The sequence below is a fragment of the Eleutherodactylus coqui genome, chromosome 5 (assembly GCF_035609145.1).
Source record: "Eleutherodactylus coqui strain aEleCoq1 chromosome 5, aEleCoq1.hap1, whole genome shotgun sequence".
NCBI lineage: Eukaryota > Metazoa > Chordata > Amphibia > Anura > Eleutherodactylidae > Eleutherodactylus > Eleutherodactylus coqui.
In genome coordinates, this window is record NC_089841.1 from 50,066,317 (window position 1) to 50,092,536 (window position 26,220).

The following is a 26,220-nucleotide window of genomic DNA, read 5'->3' on the forward strand; positions in this document are numbered from 1 at the left end:
CGCAGTATGAATAACCCAGCATGTGGGAAACAAATCGTAACTTAACTGATGGACAGAGGCGTAACCTGAAGCTCCTGGGCCCCAATGCAAAACCTGGAATGGGGCCCCCAAGTATAATGCTTTATTCATAGTACTGGGCTCCTTATATGGAGAAGAGAGGCCTTATAGGCCCCCTAAGGCTCCTGGGCCTGGGTGCAACCGCATCCCCTGCATCCTCTATAGTTACGCCCCTGCTGATGGATGTATTGCTAACTACAAGAGGACTGTGACACTGCTCCAAGCACCATGACCACAGGAACTGAAAACAAATAGCAAAGAGCTAAGGGAGGGGTAGGAATATGAAGCCCTCCCTACCTGCTGATAGGTAGACCAGACAAGAAATCACAACTAATAAAACCTCTCTCCATGGTGGGGGCCTCTGAGGGAAATACCAGCATGCAACTATATGGATACAGATAGTAGCAGAAAACCCCCCACACAAAGTGTCAACGCGCAACCTATATAGAAGCAGAGCAACCAGTCTGCTTCCGCATTGTGGTTCACATACCACGACACCATCGCGACCGGCAAGCCGCAACATAAATACAGCACCAGAACCAAGCTCAGTACATAAGTTCAGCACCAGAGCCAAACTCATAATGTAAATACAGCACAAACCCATCTCAGTACATAGATACAATACCAGAGCCAAGCTCATGACATAAATACAGTAGTGGAACTAAAGGATAATGTTGCAGGGATGCCAATTGGCTGTCAGTGGCATCTTGGAACTTCAGAGAGGAGGAGACAGGACCAGACGGAGGATGATTCATGTAGCTCCATGAGACTTCTGCATGGTGAAAGATGATCATCTGACCAGGGAAGCATAAGGGTAGGAGACTGTCATAGCCTACATCTGCCTGGCGCCCCCCATAACAAGCTGGTGGCGGCTCGTACGTAGTTTAGGCTATCCATGCCTATTAGTCATATTCACTACCTCCCTGATCCAAAATTGCTTCTCAGGAAGAGGTACTTTTTGTGATTGATTGCTCCTGCTAGGCAAACAGGGTGTGTTCAAAAGGGTCACCCATGGATGTGGCTTAGGACAGCCTTGTACTAGATATACGAGAGGCCTCTACCATTAATTACATGCCAGTGCATCACAAGATCATTACTGGGCATCATCTACAAGCCTATATGAATGCCAAAATACAAATTAAATCCCATAAGAAGAAAGCAGAAAAATGTTCCTGGCGGAAACATTTCAAGAATTTTTGTTTGCTACATTTGTGACGCGGTATTAAAGGTTTTCCGACAGACTGTTTATATAATCGTGTCGGTGAAGCCTCAGGGAGGTCTCACTATTGACCTCTGTTTGATACATAGATCTTATCAACAAATTAGCTCATCCCTATTTATATCATCTTTCCTGACAATGTAACACAATTGCTTGCTTTTCTACCTTGGCTGCTCTTCTCCAGCTCTGCTATGTCCTGAGCCCATTACCGTACACAATATCCAATGTGCTTTGTGACTAACGAGTTACACGGAAGAACGGTAAGACTATGCTTTCATCATGAACATCAAGGTGCCTTTTGATGCCGTTAGCGCCGTATCTTTCAACCCTCCTCATGGTTACATAATTATTGCAGACGGGTAGGTGAGGAAGTAAATAACAGATTTATACTCAAACCATAAACAGGTTTATTATTGGCAAATACATTACAGAATGTCCCAAGTACAATCACATTTTCATGTTGTGAAAAGGACCCCTGAGTGATAGTTGGGACCTCTAGGGGGCTGTGGCCTACCTTGAACTCTGGGCAGCAGTTAAGGTTTGGCATATGCTGACCCAGGGGATACTTGTGACTACAGCAGCAGTGTGGTCGTTCATCTTCAGAAAATAGGGTCAGTCACATGGTTGAAAGATGGCAGCTATCGACTTTCGCTCTATATACTACACCACACCGAGAGCCGACAGCTTCTCTATATACTACACCACACAGGGAAGCCGACAGCTCCTCTATATACTACACCACACCGAGAGCCGACAGCTTCTCTATATACTACACCACACAGGAGAGCTGACAGCTTCTATATATACTACACCACACAGGAGAGCCGACAGCTCCTCTATGTACTACACCACACAGGAGAGCCGACAGCTCCTCTATATACTACACCACACAGGAGAGCCGACAGCTACTCTATATACTACACAACACAGGACAGCCCACAGATCCTCTATATACTCCACCAGCCCGGAGAGCCGACAGCTCCTCTATATACTCCACCACACAGGAGAGCCAACAGCTTCTATATATACTACACCACACAGGAGAGCCGACAGCTACTCTATATACTACACAACACAGGACAGCCCACAGATCCTCCATATACTACACCACCCCGGAGAGCCGAGAGCTCCTCTATATAGTCCACCACCCCAGAAAGCCGACAGCTACTCTATAGATGGTAGCTATCGACTTTCGCTCTATATACCACACCACACCGGAGAGCCGACAGCTTCTCTATATACACCACCACACAGCAGAGCCGACAGCTTCTATATATAATACACCACACAGGAGAGCCGACAGCTCCTCTATATACTACACCACACAGAAGAGCCGACAGCTCCTCTATATACTACACCACACAGGAGAGCCGACAGCTACTCTATATACTACACAACACAGGAGAGCTGACAGCTTCTATATATACTACACCACACAGGAGAGCCGACAGCTCCTCTATGTACTACACCACACAGGAGAGCCGACAGCTCCTCTATATACTACACCAAACAGGAGAGCCGACAGCTCCTCTATAAGCAACCCCACACAGGGTAGCTGACAGCTCCTCTATATAGTACACCAAACAGGAGAGCCAACAGCTCCCCCATATACTACACCACACAGGAGAGCCGAATGCTCTATTATATACTACACCACACAGGAGAGCCGACAGCTTCTATATACTACACCACACAGGAGAGCCAACATCTTCACTGTATACCGCATCACACAGGAGAGCTGACAGCACCTCTATATACCACACCACACAGGAGAGCCGACAGCTCCTCTATATACTACACCTCTCAGGAGAGCTGACAGCTCCTCTATATACTACACCTCTCAGGAGAGCCCACAGCTCCTCTATATACTACACCACACAGGAGAGCCCACAGCTCCTCTATATACTACACCACACAGGAGAGCTGACAGCTCCTTTATATACTACACCACACAGGAGAGCCAACATCTTCATTGTATACCGCATCACACAGGAGAGCCCACAGCTCCTCTATATACTACACCTCACAGGAGAGCCGACAGCTCCTCTATATACTACACCACACAGGAGACCCGACAGCTCCTCTATATACTACAGCACACAGGAGTGCCAACAGGTCCTCTATATTCTACACCACACAGGAGAGCCGACAGCTTCTATATATACTACACCCCACAGGAGAGCTGACAGCTCCTCTATCTACTACACCACACAGGAGAGCTGACAGCTCCTCTATATACTACACCACACAGGAGAGCCGACAGCTCCTCTATATACTACACCACACAGGAGAGCCGACAGCACCTCTATATACTACACCACACAGGAGAGTCGACAGCACCTCTATATTCTACACCACACAGGAGAGCCGACAGCTTCTATATACTACACCAGACAGGAGAGCCAAAAGCTTCTCTATAAACTACAGCACACAGGAGAGCCGACAGCTCCTCTATATACTACACCACACAGGAGCGCCGACAGCTCCTCTATATTCTACACCACACAGGAGAGCCGACAGCTCCTCTATATACTCCACCACACAGGAGAGCCAACAGCTCCTCTATATAATACACCACACAGGAGAGCCGACAGCTCCTCTATATACTACACCACACAGGAGAGCTGACAGCTCCTCTATATACTACACCACACAGGAGAGCTGACAGCTCCTCTATATTCTACACCACACAGGAGAGCCGACAGCTTCTATGTACTACACCAAACAGGAGAGCCGACAGCTTCTTTATATACTACACCACACAGGAGAGCCAACAGCTCTACATGCTACACTGCACAGGTTAGCTGACAGCTCCTTTTATATACTACACCACACAGGAGAGCCGACAGCTTCTATATATACTACACCACACAGGAGAGCTGACAGCTCCTCTATATACTACACCACACAGGAGAGCCCACAGCTCCTCTATATACTTCACCACACAGGAGAGTCCACAGCTCCTCTATATACTACACCACACAGGAGAGCCAACAGCTTCTTTATATACTACACCACACAGGAGAGCTGACAGCTCCTTTATATACTACACCACACTGGATAGCCGACAGCTTCTATATATATTACACCACACAGGAGAGTCCACAGCTCCTCTTTATACTCCACCAGACAGGATAGCCAAAAGCTCAAATTTTTGACTGGATCAAAAACGCAGTCAGCTGTGTTTTTGTCCCAGCCAAAAAAGTAGAGGCAAAATGGAACTGAGGCAAACTGAAATGCCTTCAGTTTTTTTAAATCACTTGGGGGAAAAAAAATGATCAATTAATTTCAGTTTTACATCCTCCAAAAACTGAGCAGACACATAGGAACCCTGAATTAACATAGGTATGAAACCATCCTTACTTTAAAAGGTTTTCAGCCACTCTCCTAAATCAGCAAGAAAAAAATGCAAAGTCTAAAGTTGCTCATTGCTTGAATTAAAATGAGTTTTATTGAGTTTTCATGGCACTCTTGTATCTTTTTTGCAAAATAGCTTCTTCTCCTTCTTCACACTCATTACACCACTCATGTGACTCATCGGTGTAATGACCTGTGCAGCCTTATGGATTGATTTAAGAATTCACGCCAGAAAAAAAAAGAGTCAAATCAATTACATGAAATAAAATAGTTTTGTTCTTGCCTCTAACTTCCGCTCAATACACCAACATTATTTTCCTATGTTATGTTACCCTTGAGGAAATATGCATATCCCGCTCCCCTCCACCTCACACAGCTCAACTATAACTAGATCTATAATACTTTCAAAGATAGCAGTTTGGCATTAAAAAATGTTAATTATTGAGTGTTGGTGTCACATTTGTATTGGACTGGTGACAAAACCATGGGTGATATGGTACCAGAGCAGTCAGAACAGGCTTGTATGCTTGCTACTAAGATGGTTTAGATACAGGAGCAGGCGAAACAAAAGGTGTACCGATCTGAGTGGGGCACTCTGAACCCTTCGACAGAACCAGCCTCGAAGTAGAGCACCCGTCCTAAAAGGGATGACCCCACTACTTGTGCAAAGTCAAGTGCAGAGTTAGAGGGGAACTAGAGTACAGAAACCAGGGAAAAACAGTAACTGACAATGATAAAATACGAGAATGCACAGAATGCAAAACAAGTAGGAACACAGGAAACTAACTGAAAGACAGGAGCCGGACAACACACAGGTAAACTGAGGGTTCTTACTAGACCATAGATCCAGAAATATAACTGGCACTTCCAACCAGGAAGAGCTGGATTATATAAGGAAAGGGGAGATGCTGATTGGCTGTCAGAGCTGTCAATCAACACAGACATCACAGTAGCTGACATAATTAATGAACCAACTGGTTGGCTGACAGAGCTGTCAATCACCAGCCGCTACCTCAGATAACAGCAGCAGGGATTTATTAACCCTAACTAGTCAGGACAGGAGATATTAACCCTAACTAGTCAGGACAGAACCAACTGCAGTGGCGGTTTGCAGGTAGCGATGTGACAGTTGGTTTGCATAACCTGAGACTGGGATGATTTACTGGTACAATACAGAATCGCAAGAATGGAGCTTTCAGCAGACTGGTTGGGGGACCCTTGTTCTCCGCACAGATACAGGTCCCAGAAGTGAAACCCACATCCATCAGACTTTTATGGCATATTATGTGGTTATACCACAAATATCTGACTTGGGCGTACCCCTTTAAAAAGTGGATTTTGATGTATGATTTCATTAGCTAAGGGTTAGGGTACTTTCATACGGGTGATAAAATCATGTGATTTTCACGTGATACAGGAGTGAGTAAAAACACAGTTTTATGAAACCAATGTACTACAATGTTTTCACTGATACAATGTTGCGAGAAAAAAAATCCTGGCATGCCCTACCTTTCTGCGATATGTGATTTTTTAGCTCCCATGTTTCCCAATGGAGCTTTCTTTTTATCGCAACGAACAAAGTGATTTTCGTGTGATGCGTTTTTAACATTCGAAAATCCTATTGACTTTCGTGATCAAAAAATTGCAGCGATGCCAGATTACACTCAAGATAAAGCATCGCTGATGCTCAAAACAATGACGCGATTTTGCCGCGGTTTTCTCGCGGCAAAATCTAGGTCACCTGTGTGAAACTAGCCTAAGGTAGCTACTGATGACCTTAAGGGAATTTTTAAGGGATTGTACAAGGTTGAAGAAAAGTGGGGAAAAGGCATGATGCAAAATAGGAAAATGAGCTTTGCTTACTGGTTTAATCCCCTGCTGTTTCAGTGATGTCTTTCCACTGCGCCTTGCTGACCTTTGTTTACAGGACTGCGGTGGTGATGTAACATAACTACTACAACCAATGACTGTTGTACATAATCTCCCATATGCTGCCCAAGTATACGCTGCATTGTTTGTATACAGCTCAGATATTAAATGTCTACCATAAACAGGCATGATTTACCATATATCTCCTGTATACAGTCGAAATATATTATACATCCCAGTATATATCCTAGATATATTACATATCTGCCATACATTGCCCTGATATTCCATCCTTCCCTGTATACAGCCCACATTTATCATAGACTTCTGTATACAGGCCATACCATACACTACTAGTCAAAGGTTTTAGTACACCTCAATTTCTCAGTTACTTTTGACATTAACACAGTTAAAGTCCAGCAAATAACATTTAGTGGTTCAAAGGTTCAAAAGTAAATTAAAAACATAAACATTCAAACTGAAATACAACAGTAGTCTGAATTTACTATTTTAACCAAAGGGCTTTTTTCGGGGAACACATCAGGGACTGCTGCTCTGCAGCACAGAAAGCAAATTATGGTTTGAGATTGGATGCAAACTATTCCTACAGGTGTCTCATGTCTTGTAGATTACTTTCAAACCCTCTGATTCTATATAACCAGTGTTGGAACAGACTGTATAACAAAACCTTCTAGGGTAGAATTCAGACAGCTTTGCTCTTCAGGACAGATCACATTGCTAGCATAATAGCAAAAATGGTCAATTAACTGAAGAAGACAGACAGACAATTATAACCCTTAGAAGTGTAGGTCTGTCCTTCAGAGAAATTGCCAAGAAAGTCAAGGTGGCAGTCTCCTGTACAATCAGAAACACTTTGGAGGAAACTCTAACAAGGTGAAGTCTGGCAGACCAAAGGCTACTGCAAAATCAGTGTGATTGGCGCCTCACAGAGCAAAATCTTCAAGCACAGCTTAATGCAACAAAAAAAAAACAAGTTTCAATTTCAACTGTGAAGAGAAAACTTCTATCTGCAAGTTTGACAGGTAGAGAGTATCAATAAGAAAGCCATTGCTAAAATTGCAAAATAAGAAAAAAAAATAGTTGCCTGGGCCATGCAGCACCCCCAGTGGACTACTGAAAAAGGTCTTATAGACTGGGGAATCAATATTTGACATCTTTGGTACATCCCACAGGGGTTTTGTATGCTGTAGAGTAGGTGAAAGGACGGTTCCAAACTGTGTGACACCAACTGTCAAACATGGAGGAGGAAACGTGATGGTCTGGAGCTTTTCACTGGATCCAGAGTTAGCAACTTGGACAGGGTGACTAGCACACTGGACAAAAAGGGCTACCAAAGTATTTTGATACACCATACAATACCCTCAAATATACACTTAGTTGGTCAGGGATTCATGAGTAGAAGAGGTCAGGGTAGAAATTTATTAACAATATCTCAATGCAATTGTAGAAAGAATGCCTCGATTGTGCAAAGTTGTTATATCAGCTAGAGGGGGCTACTTTGAATAGTCAAAAATCTCAATTTAATTTGGTGAAATACTCAATGTCATACAAGACATTAGACAGTGTTATACACCAGTGTTCCGGACTAGTGTTGAGCGAACTGAACTAGAACTCTATTTCAGGTAGAACTTTGCTGAAAGCTCATTTCAGATTTGTGCACTTAACACTAGAGATGTGTGAGCAACAACATGCTCGGGTGCTCGGTTCTCAAGTCGAACTTTTCGTAATGCTCGAGAGCTCATTTCGAGTAATGAACCCCATTGAAGTCAATTGGCGACTCGAGGATTTTTGTATGGGACCGATGCTCTGCATAGGTGATGACTTGTCAAACACCAGAAAACATCAGAAAGTCATGGAAACACCACAGAAACGGATAGGGAAGGGCAGGGGCAGCATGCATGGCTGCATCTGAGGCTCCCAGGTTCCACTATTAAGCCAAAATGGGGGCAAGAGCCTGGCGGTCACCCCCCTAACAATTAATTTCGGACAAACCCTCATTAGCAAGGCACACGCGCTGGCACATCTTAGCTAAGCACCACACTACCTGCAACCAAGGACAATCACTGCCTGCGGATGACACCTCTGCCTCTTTTTCTGGGTTACATGCTGGCATTGCTGTCCAACCCTCCGCACGACCCTGCGTCCACAGCGCACACAAAATTTTTCCTGTGCAGCATTCAGCTGGCCTCATGCCACACGCTCGCTTCATAGCCACACCACCCTCATGTCTATTTATAAGCGCGTAGTGGATGACGAGGAACCGGAGGCACACACTGCAGAGTGTTGGCAGGGCTAGGCAGCGACCCTCCCTGAAAGTGTGGGCGATAGCCCACAATGCTGTTGAGAATTGATGATAAATTAACGTTCGATCATCATTCCAATCCCGTGCCACCTCCGTCAAAAAATTGTCAGGAGCAGAACACGTGGGCATAAAGGGGACTCAGGTGCCAGCACTTCTACACATCTTCACAATCCAGCAATACTCTGTGTGGGAAGCACGTGAGCGGACCCAGGGTCAGGCTCGGTCCCAGCCTCCACCTTGTGTGACCCAAGGTGCCGCGAGTTACATAGCAATGGGAAATCCATGTGTCCCCACACAATTCATTCTGTGTATGTGTCAGATAGCTCAACACCACAATGGGAAGTCTTTGAGTTCCTTGGGCTCGCCTATGCTGTCGGTGCACAAAGATGTTATTACACAGGAAGAAATTAGAGTGTCCAAACATGGCAGAGTTTCACCCCGCCAAGGACCTCGGCCTCGGCCCACATTTCTGCCCTAGTCAGTCAGTGTATTTGTGCCAGACAGGTAAAACACCGCAATAGGAAGTCTTTGTGCACCCACAGATTGGCGAGCCCAAGGAACTCAAACATGGTATTGCATATGAGGAAATCAGAGTGCCCAAACATGGCAGAGTTTCACCCTGCCAAGGGCCTCTGCCCACATTTCTACCCTAGTCAGTCAGTGTATTTGTGCCAGACAGGTAAAACACCGCAATGGGAAGTCTTTGTGCACCCACAGCATAGTCGAGCCCAAGGAACTGAAAGATGGTATTACACATGAGGAAAACAGAGTGCCCAAACATGGCAGAGTTTCACTCCACCAAGGGCCTCTGCCTCGGCCCACATTTCTGCCCAATTCATTCTTTGTATGTGTCAAATAGCTGAACAATGCAATGGGGAAGCCATTGTGCACCCACAGTATAGGTGTGCCCCCGGAACCCAGGGACAAAATTAAACAGGAAGAAAAGAAAGTGCCTAAACATGGCAGAGTTTCACCCCACCCAGGACCTCGGCTTCAGCCCACATTTCTGCATAATTCATTCTTTGTATGTGTCAGATAGCTGATCAATGCAATGGGGAAGCCTTTGTGCACCCACAGCATAGGCGAGCCCGTGAAACTCAAAGACAGTATTAAACATGAAGAAAAGAGACTGCCCAAACATGGCAGAGTTTCACCCCACCCAGGACCTCGGCCCACACTTCTGCCCTAGTCATTTTGTGTATTTGTGCCAGACAGGTAAAACACCACAATGGGAAGTCTTTGTGCACCCACAGCATAGGCGAGCCCAAGGAACTGAAAGATGGTATTACACATGAGGAAAACAGAGTGCCCAAACATGGCAGAGTTTCACTCCACCAAGGGCCTCTGCCTCGGCCCACATTTCTGCCCAATTCATTCTTTGTATGTGTCAGATAGCTGAACAATGCAATGGGGAAGCCTTTGTGCACCCACAGTATAGGTGAGCCCCTGGAACCCAGGGACAAAATTAAGCAGGAAGAAAAGAAAGTGCCTAAACATGGCAGAGTTTCACCCCACCCAGGACCTCGGCTTCAGCCCACATTTCTGCCCAATTCATTCTTTGTATGTGTCAGATAGCTGAACAATGCAATGGGGAAGCCTTTGTGCACCCACAGCATAGGCGAGCCCGTGAAACTCAAAGACAGTATTAAACATGAAGAAAAGAGAGTGCCCAAACATGGCAGAGTTTCACCCCGCCCAGTACCTCGGCCCACACTTCTGCCCTAGTCATTCTGTGTATTTGTGCCAGATAGGTAAAACACTGCAATGGGAAAGCCGTCTGCACCCTAGCCAGTTCAGTCAGTGTATTTCTGCCAGACAGGTAAAACAACGCAATGGAAAGCCTTTGTGCACCCACAGCATAGGTGAGCCCATGAAACTCAAAGACGGTATTACACATAAAGAAATCTGAGCACCCAAACAAGGCAGTTTCACCCCGCCAAGGACCTCGGCCTCGGCTCACACCCTCAGTAATCGTGGGCATAAAGTGGACTCGGATGCTAGTACAGCTGTGAATGTCTTTTTAAAGCAGTTACGGTTGCTTTCATCGCTCCAAAGACTGGATGAACCACAAAGAAGTTCCACAGGCCATACCTGGTGCAGTTGATTCTTCCCCCCCTCAGGACTTTGGCCTCTGCCCACACCCTTAGTAATCGTGGGCCTCAAGTGGATGCTAGTGCAGCTGTGAATGTCTCATTAATGCAGTAACGCTCCTTTTGTTTGGCCCAAACCACTGTCTCAGATAACTGTGGTAACACGAGAGAAAATACATGTTGCCCACCGCTGATCCCCAGACCCCAAGCAGGAGGAGGAGGTGGCATAATAAGGCCAAGAAACCATGACCGAGGTAGGACCTGCAATACTCTGTGTGAGAAGTACGTGAGCGGGCCCTGGGTCAGGCTCGGTCCCAGCCTCAACCTTGTGTGACCCAAGTTCCGTAAGTTAAATAGCTATGGGAAATCCAGTATAGGCAAACCCCTCAAACCTTTCAGTAGCAAGTGTAAAGGTGGACCCCAGTAACATTTATGTAGCAAGAGTATAGGCGAACCCCTGTAACATTTCTGTAGCAAGAGTATAGGCGGACCCCAGTAACATTTTTGTAGCAAGAGTATAGTCAGACTCCAGTAACATTTATGTAGCAAGAGTATAGGCGAACCTCTGTAACATTTCTGGAGCAAGAGTATAGACGGACCCATTAACATTTCTGTAGCAAAAGTATAGGCGGACCCCAGTAACATTTCTGTAGCAAGAGTATAGGTGGACCCCAGTAACATTTCTGTAGCAAGAGTATAAGCAAACCCCTTTAATATCTCTGTAGGAAGAGTATAGGTGGACCCCAGTAACATTTATGTAGCAAGAGTATAGGCGGACCCCAGTAACATTTCTGTAGCAAGAGTATAGGCGGACCCCTGTAATATTTCTGTAGCAAGAGTATAGGTGGACCCCTGTAATATTTCTGTAGCAAGAGTATAGGTGGATCCCAATAACATTTATGCAGCAAGATTATAGGCGGACCCCTGTAATATTTCTGTAGCAAGAGTATAGGGGGACCCCAATAACATTTTTGCAGCAAGATTATAGGTGGACCCCTGTAACATTTATGTAGCAAGAATATAGGCGGACCCCTGTAATATTTCTGGAGCAAGAGTATAGACGGACCCATTAACATTTCTGTAGCAAAAGTATAGGCGGACCCCAGTAACATTTATGTAGCAAGAATATAGGCGGACCCCAGTAACATTTCTGTAGCAAAAGTATAGGCGGACCCCTGTAATATTTCTGTAGCAAGAGTATAGGTGGACCCCTGTAATATTTCTGTAGCAAGAGTATAGGTGGACCCCAATAACATTTATGCAGCAAGATTATAGATGGACCCCTGTAACATTTCTGTAGCAAGAGTATAGGCAGACCCCTGTAACATTTCTGTAGCAAGAGTACAGGCGGATCCCAGTAACATTTCTGTAGCAAGAGTATAGGCGGACCCCTGTAACATTTCTGTAGCAAGAGTATAGGCGGACCCCGATAACATTCATGTAGCAAGAGTATAGGCGGACCCCTGTAACATGTCTGTAGCAAGAGTAAAGACGGACCCCAGTAACATTTCTGTAGCAAGAGTATAGACGGACCCCAATATTATTTATGTAGCAAGAGTATAGGCGGACCCTAGTAACATTCAGGTGGCAAGAGTATAGGCGGACCCCTGTAACATTTCTGTAGCAAGAGTATAGGCGGACCCAAATATTATTTATGTAGCAAGAGTATAGGCGGACCCTAGTAACATTTCTGTAGCAAGAGTATAGGCGGACCCCTGTAACATTTCTGTACCAAGTGTATAGGTGGACCCCTGTAACTTTTCTGTAGCAAGGGTTAGGCGAATCCCTGAAACACTGGTGTACAAAGAGTATAGGTAAACACCTTAAAAAATTTGGTTACCAAGAGTGTAGGTGAAGGCTGGAAAAATTACTTAGATAACAGTATAGGCGACGGCCAGAAAAATTGGTGTACCAAGAGTACAAGTGTACCCCTGAAAAATTGCTCAACCGCTAGGGCAGGTGAAAAGTATAAACATCTTTTAAAGATACAGCTCGCTGTTGCTTAAAGGAGTTGTCCCGCGGCAGCAAGTGGGTCTATACACTTCTTTATGGCCATATTAATGCACTTTGTAATGTACATTGTGCATTAATTATGAGCCATACAGAAGTTATCAAAAGTTTTTCACTTACCTGTTCCGTTGCTGGCGTCCTCGTCTCCATGGTTGCCGTCTAATTTTCGCCGTCTAATGGCCAAATTAGACGCGCTTGCGCAGTCCGGGTCTTCTCCTCTTCTCAATGGGGCTCCGTGTAGCTCCGCCCCGTCACGTGCCGATTCCAGCCAATCAGGAGGCTGGAATCGGCAATGGACCGCACAGAAGCCCTGCGGTCCACCGAGGGAGAAGATGCCGGCGGCCATCTTCACCGGGTAAGTAAGAAGTCACCGGAGCGCGGGGATTAAGGTAAGCGCTGTCCGGTGTTCTTTTTTAACCCCAGCATCGGGGTTGTCTCGCGCCGAACGGGGGGGGGGGGGGGGGGGGGTTTGAAAAAAAAAAAAAACGTTTCGGAGCGGGACAATAATAATAATAATAATAATCTTTATTTGTATAGCGCCAACTTATTCCGCAGCGCTTGGGACAACCCCTTTAATTTGTAACAAAGCCTGGAGGCAGCCCTATGAAAAAAATTTGTTTATGTTAAAGTATAAATACTTTTGAAACTTTGAAAAATTGTAAAAAACCTTTTAAACAGAGCCTTTTGGGCCGCAGAAAAATTGGCAGTTCAGCGTGATGACATGCTGTTTTAGAAGGAGGAGTAGGAGGAGGAGTAATAATATCCAAGAATGATTGACAAAGCGAATTCCCCCTTTTTTTGTGGTGATAGAGGATGCATTTTTCTCCTGTTGCAGCGAAAAAAATAATTAGGTTCCACTGCTTTCCGCCGGTGGAGAAGAGAAGTCTGGGGAAATCCAGCCTTTGTTCATCTTTATGAGTGTAAGCATGTCAGCACTGGCAGTTGACAGGCAGGTACGCTAATCCGTGATTATTCCCCCAGCTGCACTAAACACCCTCTCTGACAAGACGCTAGCGGCAGGGCAGGCCAGCACCTCCAGGGTGTACAGCGCAAGTTTGTGCCACTTGTCCAGCTTTGACACCCAATAGTTGTATGAAGCAGAGGCATCACGGAAGATGGTGGTACAATCAGCTACGTACTTCCTCACCATCTTTTTACAGTGCTTTCTCCGATTCAGCCTTGACTGGGGAGTGGTGACGTAGTCTTGCTGGAGAGCCATAAAGCTGGCAAAGGCATTGGAGAGTGTTCCCTTGCCTGCGCTGGACATGCTGCCTGATCCCCGCGCCTCCCCTGCTTCTTGGCCCTCAGAACTGCATCTTCTGCCACTAGCACTGTCAGATGGGAACTTCAGCATCACTTTTTCCACCAGGGCCCTGTGGTATTGCATCACTCTTGTACCCCTTTCTTCTTCAGGAATGAGAGTGGAAAGGTTCTCCTTATACTGTGGGTCGAGAAGAGTGTACACCCAGTAATGCATGTTGGCCAGAAATTACGTCTAATGCGAGGGTTGCGGGAAAGGCAGCCTAACATGAAGTCAGCCATGTGTGCCAGGGTCCCAGTATGCAACACATTGCTTTTTCTCACTAGGAGGATAACTTTCAGGATCCTCCTTCTCCTCTTCAGCCCATACATGCTGAACAGATGAGAGGCAAGCAGCATGTGTACCCTCTGCAGTGTGGCCAGCTGTCTCTTCCCCCTCCTTCTCCTCCCCCTTCCTCTCCTCCTCCTCCAAAAAGTGCTGAGATATAGACATGAGGGTGGTCTGGCTATCAAATGACATACTGTCATCCCCATCTCCTGTTCTAACTGCGAAGCGTCAGCCTTTATGCTTAGTAGCGAACTTCTCTGGGTAGACTACTCAAGGTTTCCAAGGACCTGGCAGATATCTGCCATCCATGCCCACTCCTCAGTAAAGAATTGTGGAGGCTGACTACCACTCTGCCACCCATGTTGCAGCTGGTATTTGACTATTGCTCTACGCTGCTCGTACAGCCTGGCCAACACGTGAAGCATAGAATTCCACCGTGTGGGCACGTCGCACAGCAGTCGGTGCTCTGGCAGCTGAAACCGACATTGCAGGGTCCTCAGGGTGGCAGCGTCCATGGTGGACTTGCGGAAATGTGCGCAGATGCAGCGCACCTTGCCGAGCAAGTCAGACAATTGGCGGTAGCGTTTCAGAAACCGCTAAACCACCAGATTGAAGACGTGGGCCAGGCATGGCACGTGTGTGAGACTGCCGAGCTGAAGAGCCGCCACCAGGTTACGGCCATTGTCACACACGACCATGCCCGGTTGGAGGCTCAGCGGCGAAAGCCAGAGGTCGGTCTGCTCGGGGGCCGTGTGCCTCTTGTCACCGAAGCTGATTAGTTTAAGCACGGCTTGCTGACGCTTGCCCACCGCTGTGCTGCCTTGTGCTACCAACTGCTAGTGACGTGCTCACACTTCTTAATTGAGAGGTAGACGTGGCGAAGGAGGAGGTGGAGGGTTTGGAAGAGGTGGCATAAAACGCCGCAGATACTAGCACTGAGGTAGGACCCGCTATTCTGGGTGTGGGTTGGACGTGAGCGGTCCCAGACTTTGACTCGGTCCTAGCCTCCACCAAGTTCACCCAATGTGCCGTCAGGGAGATATAGTGGCCCTGCCCGCCAGTACTTGTCCATGTGTCTGTGGTTAAGTGGACCTTCCCAGTAACCTGGTTGGTGAAGGCACAATTTATGTTGCGGGAGACATGATGGGGTAGGGCGGGGACGGCTCACCGGGAAGCATAGTGGTGACTGAGGACCAAGTAGCGCGGGACCGCCGCCGCCATCATGTTTTTGAAAGCCTCCGTTTCCACAAGCCTATATGGCAGCATCTCACGGCTGATTAATTTCGCAATGTGCACGTTTAAAGCTTGTGCATGCATGAGTGTGGCGGCGTATTTCCGCTTTCGATCCAACACTTGTGTTAGCAACAGCTGAACGCTGGACTAAGAGACATTGCTGGATGGAGTGGAGGACCGTGGAGGTGAGGGTGTGGGTGCAGGCCAGGAGGCGCTCGTGCCTGCGTCCTGGGAGGGGGATTGGATCTGTGTGGCAGGTTGTGGCACAGGGGAAGAGGAAGTGGTGTGACCCGGAGGCGGTGAATGTCCTTCGTCCCACCTTGTGGGGTGCTTGGCCATCATATGCCTGCACATGCTGGTGGTGGTCAGTCTGGTAGTGGTGGCTCCCCGGCTGATCTTGGTGCTACACAGGTTGCACACCACTGTTCGACGGTCATCCGCACTCTCACTAAAAAACATCCACACCTTTGAAGACCTAGCCCTCTGCACGGAGGCTTGCCGCGAGGGGGTGCTTTGGGAAACAGTTGGTGGATTATTCACTCTGGGCCTGCCTCTACCCCTGGCCTCCCCACTGCCTCTTCCATCCTGTTCTGCTGCTGCACTTGCCTCCCCCTCTGAAGCCCTGTCCTCAGTAGGCTTAGCATACCAGGTGGGGTCAGTCACCTCATCGTCCAGCTCCTCTTCCTCCGAATCCTCTGTGCGTTCCTCCCTCGGACTTACTGCCCTTACTACTACCTCACTGACAGACAACTGTGTCTCATCATCCTCATCCACAAAAAGCTCTTTAGATAGTTGCCGGAAGTCCCCGGCCTCATCACCCGGACTTCAGGAACTTTCCAAAGGTTGGGCATCGGTCATGACAAACTCCTCAGGTAAGAGAGGAACCATTTTTCCCACTCAGGGCAGGGACGCGAGAACAGTTCCTGGGAGTCTGCCTGCTCAGAATATGTCGTTTTCATGGAGCGAGGAGGCTGGGAGGAAAGAGGAGAAGCCAGAGGATTTAGAGTTGAAGTCCCTAGGCCAGGAGTAGTGGACTGCGTAGAAGACTGGGGGGTCAATACATTGCTGGACACGTTTTCTGCCATCCACGACAGGACCTGCTCGCTGTTCTCTGTTTGTAATAAAGGTCTACCACGCAGACCCGCAAATTGTGATATGAAGCTGGTGAGCCCAGAAACTTACCTCTCTCCTAATCCCGCAGCAGCCGGCTGTGATTCACCACACACAGGAACTCGGCCTGTGCCTACACCCTCACTTTGATGCCCATGTCCTCGACCCTTACCCCTATTCCTCATCATGGGGGATTAAGAATAGAGCAGGGCCCAAATAAATTACCCCACTGTACGGCACTGACAACTGTGGCTAATTGACTGCACACAGAGACTTGTAGATAGCGGAGGCTCTATGTTGTGACTTGAAAAAATTAACCCGCTGTCTTGCACTGATACCTAGGGGTAATTTACTGCTCTCAGAGACTTGTAGATAATAGAGGCTGTGTGGAGTGGGAGAAGACTCTAAAGCCAGTGGATAGTGCTGGTAACTGTAGCTATCTCAAACCCCCCCAAGGAAAGGGTATTGTGAGACGCTCTGCACAGAGCTGAAATAGTTTGGTGTTAAATTACCTCGGTGTAATGCACTGCAGGCTGAGAACGCTATAACTGAAAGGGTGGAAACAGGCCTAGATGCGTAATACAAAAGTTGGTGCACTACTGCTCCCAGCCAGCCACAACTATAATGCACACAATCAGATGTAGCCCTAAGAAGGACCATTGGGGTTCTTGAAGACAGGATCCTACACTACCACTTTCCCTATCTCAGCAGCACTTTCCCTATACTCTGTATAATAGACTGCAGACTGAAAACGCTATAGCTGTAATGGCCTGCACAGCCCGAGATGCTTTTAAAAAAAATTGGTGCACTACTGCCCCAAGCCAGCCACAACTATAATGCACACGATGAGGAGTAGCCCTTAGAAGGACCGTTAGGTTTCTTGACGACAGGATCCTACTCTAACACTATCCCTGTATTAGCAGCAGCACTTTCCCTAACCTCTGCCAGCATGCATCTGAGGCGAGCCGCGGGCGGGACCAGTTTAAGTACTCAGCGGTCAACTGATCGGCCCGGCCACTCACTGCTGTTGGCGGGCAGAGGACTGGCACATCACACCAGGAAGTGGTAATGCCTTCCCCACATGTCTATTGACTAGAAAATGGCGCTAAACATGTGGGGAAGGAAATGCAATTGACTCGAGAACCACGTGGTGTTCATCTCGAGTAACGAGCATCTCGAGTACCCTAATACTCGAACGAACATCAAGCTCGGATGAGTGTGCTCGCTCATCTCTACTTAAAGGGGTTGTCTCGAGGAAGCAGTGAATTTTTTTTTTTTGCCCAGTCCCCCTAATTAAGCATACATTACTAAGCCCCCCTGTAAATGACTTTTCTAGCTGGTTTGTACTTACAGTTCCAGCGTTTCAGCAACTTATAAAAATTTTCCCAAGATGGCCGCCAGCTCTTTTCCCATCGCTTGCTGTAGCCCGACGTGCGCGCTCCCGAGACGCTACCAGCTGTGTCTCCCTGACAACCAGACGCCCCGCAGCCGCCGACCGGACCCCTGGATTGAACACGGCCGACCAGTCACCCACCGCCAGGCAGCAGGTAACCGGCGCAGCCCCCCCCATCGCAGCGACAGCCCCCCCATCGCAGCGACAGCCCCCCCCCCCCGGTGCAGCGACAGCCCCCCCATCACAGCGACAGCCCCCCCCATCGCAGCGACAGCCCCCCCCCGGTGCAGCGACAGCCCCCCCATCGCAGCGGCAGCCCCCCCCCGGCGCAGCGGCAGCCCCCCCGGCCCATCACTTTCCTGGGCGGCAGGACGGCAGGACGGCGGGACAGCTGGGCGGCTTCTTGGGACAGCTGGGCGGCTCTGCACCTTCCTCTAACAGAGGATGGTACAGAATGGCCGCTCCAGCGCGCTCCCGAGCAGTGACAGCTCGTCTGCGCATGCGCAGAAGAGCTGTAGCGGGGAGCACACTGAAGCGGCTCGTGCTGAAAGGAGAAGAACGGACTGCGCAAGCGCGTCTAAAAAAGCAAGCTGCCAGCGAATTTAGATGGAACCATGGAGACGAGGACGCTAGCAACGGAGCAGGTAAGTGAATAACTTCTGTATGGCTCATAATTAATGCACGATGTATATTACAAAGTGCATTACTATGGCCATACAGAAGTGTATAACCCCACTTGATTTCGCGAGACAACCCCTTTAACACTTATGTCATCTATAAGCTCTGCACTCTCTCTGGATGTGTTCATCTACTTGCATGATGAGGGTCTTCTCAGCTCCCCAGGCCCTCAGCACCAATCCTTTCTCTACATGTGTTTGCATAACAAGCAGGGAAGTTTGACACACCATGTGATTACGTGATGCTCACCCTTTCACCAATTAAACTGGCGTTCTCCCTGAGCCAGGACCAATCAACACCAATGAGATTGATTTGGGGGTTCACAGAGGGCCCAGTCTCCCTGATGCCTTCCCACATGACATTTGACTCTCTTCTTGCAGTCACATTAGCTAGGGCTCAGCTTTGAGGTAAGGCTTTGGCACACATAGCATGACACATGATTGACTTTCTGGAATGATGAGACAGCATTTGAAATCCAAGACTGGCCCACTAAATCTGAGATGGTTGGAAGGTATGCACATACAGTACAAAAATGCATAGACACATGCATACACATGCTTTGCATGTAGGACCATTTACTGTGTAGCAAGGCACTTACCTTTTGCCTTGCTACACAGGTTTTCACAGGTTGCAGGGGCCTAACTCTGGATGAAGTTTCTTTGCTCCTCTCCTTCTGTCTTCTCCAGGTGAAAAGAGGTACAAAAGATATGGAACACTCTAAAGTTAATAGCAGTATCGGCCAAGTAGCGCCCTCTTTATTCAGGGAGGATGCCTTATGCGCCTTATGCGGCTGCTCAGGTCACACATTCCAAAGGCTGGTCCTGGATCCACACCTCAAAATCAATAACTATACTTTACCTTCAACTGAGAATGTCTTTGTGGTTCACCATTGCTGGCTGGACATGGCTCTGAGAATTAGCAATGATCAATGCAGAGACATGCTTGTTTGTCTGCTCACTCCTCCTGCCTTCTTTATCATGGAGGCACCGCTATCTTCAAAATAAACATGTTCTTACAGGACATTTAAAAATTTTGAAAAACCATGATTACCGCTTCCCGACATGTCAGTACATGTACAGAACACGTCTGTTGGCATTGTATGGAGTGGGCTCAGGAGCTGAGCCTGCTACATACACAGTGAGTGCCATCTGTCTTTGACAGCCGACACCTGCCTGCAACAGCCATGATCAGTGATAACACTGATCATGGCTGTTAAACCTTTAAGTGCTGCTGTCAATTCTGACAGCGACATTTAAATGTAGGAATTGGGATTGTTCTGTCCAAAACAGCCTACTCCATGATGAGATTTTGGGATGCTAACCAGGTGTCATGGAAGCCTGGGCTATTCTAAAGAGCTGCCATGCATGATTTCCTATTAAGTTATGCTGTAGCACACATCTTAGAAGGTTGACTGTCAGAATACAGTATAACGCAACGCTAAAATATTGCAGTATACTTTTGAAGCGAACAAACAATCAAAAGTTCAGGTCCCTTCTGAGTATTCAACATAATTAAAATAATCTTTTTCTTAAGTATTACAAAAAAATAAAAATATTAAAAGTATAAAAAAAACTTTTTTCCAAGTCATTATCGTAAAAATAAATAAATTAATTAATAATCGGTCTCGCTTCATCCTTAAAAGTCCAATTTTTTTTTTTAAATATCACGTGTGGTAAATGATGTCTGCGAAAAAATTTCACAATCGCAGAATTACTCTTTTTTTTTGGTCACAACATCACCAAGAAAAAAATTGAAAAAAAAAGTGATCAAAAAAGTCTAATCTACCCCCAAATAGTACCAATAAAAACTATTGGTCACCTTGCAAAAAGAATTTTTAAAAGTTTTTCTATACATTATACGGTATGGTGAGTAGCACCATTTAAAAGTACAACCTGTCTCACAAAAAACAAGCCATCATACAGCTACAATATGAAAAAACAAGAAACTTGTGATTGTTGGAGAGTTTGGAGAAAAAAAACAAAATAGAAAAGAAACCAAAAAGGGCATCAGCGGGAAAGGGTTAAGAAGAGAAGCACTTAAGAACCACCAGGTAAGAAGTCTTCTTTGAGAACCTATTCGCTTTGAAAGGCAGTAAAATGCCCACATATGCGCAATGCAGAAATGTGTATTTTCCATCACTTAATTGCATGGAAATCTTTATTTCTGGAAAGTAGTAAATTCTTAACTGGACAATATCCGATCAATCTAATGCGGCATGGAAAGTAAAATTGAAGATCTATGGGCGCACTTCTCACTGCGTTTAAAATGGGAATATTTCTACAATGAGTCCTTCTGTATGACTTATGAACCTTATAGCAGAAACATTTTGATTGCATATGTCACAACGGTACAATATTGGTGAAATAAGAGGGAGCCCTGCTTATTTAGGTGCGTTCATAAATCAGCGAAATGTCACCGGAGATGTTATGCTTAGCTGAGTGCCGTTTGCTGTGCTTTATAAATCTGAAAATACATGGAAATTGGGCTATTTGTAAAAGAAATCTTTTACAACTTCACAAAACCCCCGCAACATACCGCCCGTCATGTTTTTGATGAACGCACTTAGAAAATGATTCATATATGTAAGGTCAATGTCAATCGTAGCTCGCAGTCTGCAAACAATTTTTTTTCCTTCCAAGAGATTGAATTCCTTTGTGACTACATTAATATTATAAGATACTTTAAATGATGTTCTTTTATGAAAGCGAGGAATGAGGATCATAGATGGAGGGTTAGATTTGCCCCGCAGTTATATTTGCTTTTTACAGTCTTTTAGAAAATCATAAATGAGATCACAGGTCTGAGATCCCCAGTGATCAACTGTAATCTGTGAGGACCCTAGCAGCAAGTGTTCAATTGTTCAGCAGCACCACTAGAGGGGAAATGAAGCATTACACCATCGATATCAATACGGTCGGTGAAATGCAAGGATATTCTAGCTCCTCTAGAGAGAAAGAGAGAGACACTATTGGTAGTTGTTTTCTGCTCCAGCTAATCGGTCTAAGGGACAATGTCCTAATGAGTAAGTGTCACTTGCTTACTTTTTTAACTTTACATGATCACTGTTATCCATTGGATAACGGTGATCATGTGACCGGGAACGGCATGCAGCGGTTCCCGGTGACATCTCTCTGCTCTCGGCTAGCCGAGAGCCAGAGAGATTTTGAATTTCCCAGGCTGCGAGCCCTTCTGCACGTACGCGTGATGTATGACGTCTGGCGCGCATGCACAGAAGGCGACATGTGGTCCTGGAAGAGCAGAATGCTGCAGAATATCGCGGATGATGGGGGTTAGTACTCTCAGCTCCACTCATGGATCCGATCCGTGAGGGGAGCTGAATCTTTAACTTTTTTTACTATTAACTTTAATGCAATCGCCGTTAACAATTGGCTAACGGATATCGAATGACCAGGGGTTGGATATCCCGAGCCCCATGACGGCTTCAGATTGTCAGCTACCTCCACCAGCCGACAGTATGGAGCTGTCACATCCACTGCCCGCAGGGCTTTAATCCTCAGAACGAGCATGTTTTTACGGCTCTGGGGATTAAAGCCCACTAAAGCAGGACATAAAAAGTCTATGGGGTGGTCACTAAGCGGTTCAATTCCGTGCAGCATGTCAATTTCCCCATGGGTTTTGTGCAGATTATTTTCTGCAGCGTGTGGATCAGATTTTGAAAATCCCATCCCGTTTGCTGCTGCTGTAAATCCTGCAGAGGGTCTCAATGGAAAATCTGTGGTAAATCCACCCCATGTGAGCATGCCCTTATGTTGCTGTACTATTAGAGCTCCTTCACATGGGCGTATGTGCAAATGTACACGCTTCAGCACAATATATTTGCGCTATGAACAGGGTTGAATTGCGAGCATGTCTGCATTGTACTGTACTTTTTCACACGCAGGGCCTGTTCATATGCTTGTAAAGTTGTGCAATTTTGTTGCGTTGCGACAATGCTACAAATCGCATGTGTGTGAAGCCCATGCTTTCCTATGGGTTAATTCACACCTGCGATGTAAAAAAAAGTATATATCACCTTAGAAGCACTGTCAGCCCGGCTGCATCTTCACCCCGGGTCCCTGACACTATTCTTCTTCATTTCTTCTGGCCAGGCATTGAAAAATCCCCGCCTCCTGGAAGCGATGCCTCTGATTGGCTGAAGCTTAGCCAATCACAGCCAGCGCTTGATGAACCAATCACAGCCATTCATTGAGCGCTGGCTCTGATTTTCAATCCCCGGCCAGAAGAGATGAACATCAGTGTCGGGGATGGGAGGAAGCTGCAGCGGAACCCCGGACAGTGCTTCTAGGTGATTTATACTTTTTTTTTTTATTCTTCTCTGCAGCTACAGATTATTTTCGAGGTAGGCCTTATATTTTAAGCCCCCCCCCCAAAAAAAACACAAAAATCCTCGCATGTGGTGCTACAAAGTCGCATGACTTTGTAGCACTATGTGCGATTCTGTAGCACTACAAAAATGCTGAATCACCGTGGGAAACCGCAGCGATATTGCACGTACCAGCGATGCGCTGATGCCGTGTCGCCCGTGTAATTGAGGCTTTAGAGGCATTTTTTCTAGTGGAGAATATAACGCTCATAGGCACCTGATGGAACATAGAATGACGACACATGGAGTCAGGCAGCATGAATTTGGTGACAGGTTCCTTGTAACTCACTAAAAAGTTGAGAATATGTAAGGGGCTTCCCTAAATGGTTAAAATGTTGCTATGAGGACAGACTGCATAATGCCAAAAACTGCACCAAAATTCCTGTGTGCACCAAAATTTGTCCAACATTCCAGCACAGTTGAACTGAGCATGATCAAGGGATGTTTGTGAATCGGTTGAGGCTCTCACATATAAGAGGCATTTTTTTGCTGCGCCTCTAGGAGGGCGCAGGGTATGAGTCTGAGTGTAAGGAGCTGCTGTCTGGAACAGCACTTTGAGAAAACAGTGAAGTGCAGGGACTATGAGAGAAGGAGCTGCTGGAGAGAGGCAATGACTGTTCGGAGGAAGCAGAGACTGCACACTGCTGTGATCCATAAGAGGGAGAGAGCTGCCACACTACCACCCCACCCTAGAGGGCCCACAGGACTAGGACAAGGATCAAGGGAAGTTGTGGTAGAGTCACATTCCTGACCTTAAACCAGCCTGAGTCAGTATAAGCTGTGATTCCCACATCACAAACTTTAAGTAAGGCCGGCCTCAATCCAAGTACCAGGTATGAACACCACCAGAGACCTAATTAGTCAAACAACAGGCCTGTTGCATAGGAAGGAACTTTGCCACAGCACTTGAACAATTTAGTAAACTTTTGCCCTTGCCATCAGTTGCATACTGAGATAATGATCCAGGGTTTGTGAACTATAGATAGTTTAGATAACCATAGAGACATTTTGAGTTTGTCATGTTGCTGTATTTCTGATAGACCGTGTTGATAGTAGTAGAGTATTAACCCCCAAAGAAGGACTGTATGCTATACTACACAACCTGTTTTTCTGTGCAACGCAAATTATCTGTTTGGTTACTCCTTCTGCTGCATCATATCCTGAAACCTGCATCACATCCCTTCAACTGCAACAGACAGAAGAGTCTGTGCATCATTGCAAAACTTCAAATTATGTATTTTTTGCCAAATTGATATTTTCTTTTCTGGAAAGGGGTATAGCAGATCTTAAATTTAATTTATTCTTCTTCCCATTCCCTCAAGTTCTTCTGGCTTGGTTCCTGAATTTAGTCTTGAGATGCAGTGTATAGAAAATAAACATATGTTACCTGATTGTACAGCCAACAGCAGCCCCGAAAACAGTTAAAGAGTTTAGATTTCAGCTGTTAATATATATCAGCAAACGGCTGACATAACATATTCTCCAGTCAGCAGGATACCTCATTTAATATTGATATACATAGAAGCGACTCTACAGCAGAATGGAATTAACTTTAAGAGAGTTTTAAGTATAGTAAAAGTCCCTGGTAAATAGTCCTTCAAGTTGTGAAACATTCTTTAAGTCGTTACTTACTTAGATCTTCTTTTGACAACTCTGGGCAAATGACGACCAATATGGCTGCCACTTGAGCTACAAGGGTATTAAAGAGAACCTGTCGCTGTATATATAATGATGTCCGATTTGTGGGTCGCGTGTTATATATGATTGAATGTATGTTTTCTTGAATGAAGGCTCTGGAATTAAGAGACCAAACCCTAAAAAGTAGCTCCATACAGGCGCATATTTGCCACTAGGCGCTGGAGGTCCAATGCATAGGGCATCCATTTGCAGGTAGGGGGTGGCCACAAGTGCAGCAGTAATAGGGCCGTTATGGTAGTGCGACATGCAGTGTTTCCAATATCAGCAGTGTCACAGTGACATCAGTGTTTCCAGTGACAGCAGCAGTAGACTGCAGTAATGACAGCAACCAGTCAGTATCAGTACCACCTCATCATCTTCTTCTCTGGGCTCTGGATGCTTCAGTCGTGATACGGTAAGTATATATGAGTGTGCCTGTAAAAATATGTCTGTATGTATGTACAGTATGTGTCTTCTTTGTAAAAATATGCCTTTGTGTGTGTTCATGTATGTGTAAAATATGCCTGTGTATTTATGTATATGTTCTGGTACCATGTCTATACAGTAAACTTGGTTCTGGTATTGTATCTATGAAGTCAGCTCAGTTCTGTTACTGTATCCATGTACTAAACTCAGTTCTGTTACCGTATCTCTGTAATAAATTGGTTCTGGTGCTGTACTTATAAAGTATGTTTGGTTCTTTTACCTTATCTATAAAGTACGTTCAGTTCTGGGAATGTATCAATGCAGTAAGCTTGGTTCTGGTACCATATATATGCAGTAGCTCTGTTCTGGTACTGTATTTATGTAGTTCACTTGGTTTTGGAAACAGTGTCTATGTAGTAAGCCTGCTACTGCTACCATATCTGTGCAGTAGCTCCATTCTGGTACTGTATCTATGTAGTAAAGTGGGTTTCTGTACCATATCTATTAAGCAACCTTGATTATATTACCATAGCTATGCAGTAGCTCTGTTCTGGTACTATATCTATGTAGTACACTTGCTTCTGGTATTGTATCCATGCAATAGGCTTGTTCAAGCCTGCATGGATATGGGGTAGTTGGGAAGAATAGCTGTTGATCTAGCACGCACTTGGCTAACAGCTACCTAAAGTGTAGATCAGCAGCTTTAACTTGAATTAATAGGGGGGAGTCAGAACTAAAAGTGCCTAGGGCAGCATGAACTCTAAATACTGACTCCATACCATTATCTCCTTCCACATTTGTCAGTA